This window comes from Temnothorax curvispinosus, unplaced genomic scaffold (assembly GCF_003070985.1).
Source record: "Temnothorax curvispinosus isolate PA1 unplaced genomic scaffold, ASM307098v1 QBEX01016228.1, whole genome shotgun sequence".
NCBI classification, from domain to species: domain Eukaryota; kingdom Metazoa; phylum Arthropoda; class Insecta; order Hymenoptera; family Formicidae; genus Temnothorax; species Temnothorax curvispinosus.
The window spans coordinates 1-3115 of NW_020226008.1; the positions used below are offsets into that span (position 1 = coordinate 1).

At 33.8% G+C, this 3115-nt stretch overlaps 1 long non-coding RNA gene across 1 annotated transcript; it reads right to left on the bottom strand.

Moving 5' to 3' along the window:
- Nucleotides 1–288: 288 nt before the first annotated feature.
- LOC112466466 lies at nucleotides 289–1923 on the bottom strand. Its single transcript, XR_003042144.1, has 3 exons — nucleotides 1671–1923; nucleotides 436–970; nucleotides 289–348 (listed from the first exon to the last, which is right to left on the bottom strand). It is a non-coding gene; the product is annotated as an uncharacterized LOC112466466 (long non-coding RNA).
- Nucleotides 1924–3115: the final 1192 nt, after the last annotated feature.

Here is a 3115-nt window from a genome sequence, read left to right on the forward strand (position 1 = left end):
TAAAATAACATAAGGAATGGGTTCATTCATATCAGGTAATGGTTTATCTCCAGGCACATCAAGTGGGTCATTTAAAAATTGTGCCAAGTCGCTGTCACGGAACACTCCACCATCACTTACCCTACCATTAACACCGACATTGACATATGTGAATTGATAATTGGCATTGACTAATGCTAAAAGAACGATACTATTTGTACCCTTGTAGTTGTGATACAACGAACCATCTTGAAGTGGTACTTTAAATTCTATGTGACGATCGTCTATAGAACCAATACAGTTTGGAACGTTCCATATTTCAAAATAATTATTTGCAATCTGTTCCCATTCAGCATTTGTAGTTGGTATCTGTAAAAATTATTTAATACATTATTTAATAATCAGCAATTCGAATAATTCATTATGTGTTATAATTAATTGTAAATTCTTATTTACCCGCAAGTAATCGTTTCGAAGAACTTCGTATATGACACGACATGTCTCTGGAATTATCCGAGAAATTGAACATGCTGGTATCCTTGTCGAGTACTCTAAACTCCTATAATTCTCACCAGTAGCCAAAAACCTCAGAGTTAGTGATAAACGTTCTTTAGGACATATACCATTCTCTCATGTTAGTGTTTTGACGCTGTATATAGGGTGCTACTAGTTCCACAAGTTGATCAAATAAATCGTGTCTCATTCGAAAAAATCTTTGAAAATAATCAGTATCTTCGCTTCTTAATTCTATGTAGATGGGCTAAATTAATTGTGCCTCGTAAATTATGACTTCTTCTGAGTATTTAACGTGTCCATATTTTACGACGCTTTCTTCGTTTCTTTTTTATACTATTTTCTTCGATTGTCTTTTTTTGTATAGCTTCAGCTATTATAGCAATTGTGATTAACTTCTTTAATTTTAAAGACATAGTTAAAAAATTTTTATAAACTTAATGAGTTTTTTTTTATTAGCGTTTATAATCAAGAATCTCTGAAAATTAAAAATATGTAATTATGTATTAAATTATTTCGTTTAAAAATATTCATAATATAAATTAAACAATTTTAATTAAAATAAATTATTCAAAAATATATTTTTTTTATTTCAATGTAAAACGCTTTTTCATGGTATTTAATAAATTGACAAAGATCATATAATTTCATTGACACATTAACATTTGATCGATGTGATCAAGTTAAACTTGATAGACGAGATTAAATAAAATCGCGTATAAAATCTAGTTAAATTACTGTCAAATTAGTCGACACGCCATCGCCAGGCCGATGCTACACAACGAGAAAAAGATATTAGCGTGTGCACGAAGAACTTTCTAGGTACCAAGTTAAGAGTGATGCAACCAAGTAACAACAAGTGAAACTACTTTTCCACTATAATACGAGACCGCAAAATAAACATACAAAGGGGAAAATTACTCCTATTATTATAAACGTGATATACTAAATAAATTTGGTAATTAAAAATTGAAATAAACTGAAAATAATGCATTTTAATATTTTTTATGCGAATTTAACATGATTTCTACGTGATTTGAATATATGTATGTGAGAGCAAGAAGCAAATATCATATAATATAAACATCACGTTTAGAAATAAACTGCAATTATATTTTATTATAATGATATATATTATTATTTTAACATTGTATTATTAAAATTGTTAAATTTCTTACCTGGTGTTGGCGAAGGTGGCGTGAGGAATTTGTGCGAGATTATTTCTACTCAAGTCAACTCTTTGCAGTCTCGTATTCTCTTGAAAAATATCAGGTCGCAGAACCTCCACTCGATTGCCCTGAAGATTCACGTCCATCAACGATTTCAGAAGTCGGAAGCTTCGTCCGTGCAACGTGACCAGCCGGTTGCACCTCAAGTCTAGCTGCTCCAAACCCGTGAGTCCGTCGAAAACGCCGTCGTCCAGGAGTCTCAAAGCGTTATAGCCTAGATTCAATTTTTTCAAATTTGGCAAGTCAGCCAGGGCGCCAGGCGGAATTCTCTCGATCCCGTTCAAGCTTAAATTCAATGATCGTAGGGCAGGTAGAGCCAGGTAGAGCTAGATCCTGAGAGGATACCGTTGGCAACGCGACAATACGGTTCTTGAGCATGTGAAGATGTTCGATGTCTTTCGGTAGACCAGGGACCATTTCCAGCATACGATTCAAACCGACGTCAAGCTCGTATAAGTTCGTTAGGTGTCGGAACGTTAAGGGATGAATGACGGACAAAGCGTTCCCGGAGATATTGACGTGCTCCAGCACTGGTGTGCCCAGAAAGGACTCGGGTTCGATGAGTCCTATGGCGTTACCGCTAAGATCCCGCCGTCTGAGATTTGGTAGATTAGTGAACAAACGTGGTTCTACGTGACGGAAATAGTTCTCCGAAAGATCCAGACCCTGGAATTAAGTACTGATCGTAACCGATGCAGAAGCAGCAGAAGCAATAAAATATCAACGATATTTAATTTTATTTTTAAGAAAGAATCGAAGCTGAATTCGAAATTAATAAATTATTGAAGAGTAATGAATAATTGCATGAAATTTGTGTAATATTAATATTTTATTAAAATAAAAAATAAAATTTTATTAAAACTAATATTTAAGGAATTTTACTTTTAACGCTGGCAAATTCCAAAAGGGAGCCTCCAGCGTAGTAGTTCAACGTACAGTTAACTAGTCGGAATTTAAAATTATCGCGATATCATTGAATCTTCTTCTTTTTCTTTAATTTCTTAGCACTGGGTTCGATTCATCAGTGAATATGTCATTCCACAATAGAACCAACCTCATAGAAGTTAGCCGGACAATTTCGACTTATGACATTTTTTTTACGAATCGATTGTTAGTCGTTTGTTATTGATTGTTAGACTAATTAGAACATTTGTTAGTTAATAGTTTTTACGTAATTACGAAAATAATTTTTAATGTTAATTTAGCCGGTAAATATAGAATTCTTTACAATTTTTTATTCAAACCGTGGTAAATCGATGCGGAATTGTTTGTTAGTTCCAAATATACTAATTAAAACGTTTGTTAGATCACGGTTTTGCTAAAAAAAAAGCGACAAACTGTATATCGTCAGAGAGAAACCTGAGAGCGGCCACCGGGATCATTCCGTTCCAGCG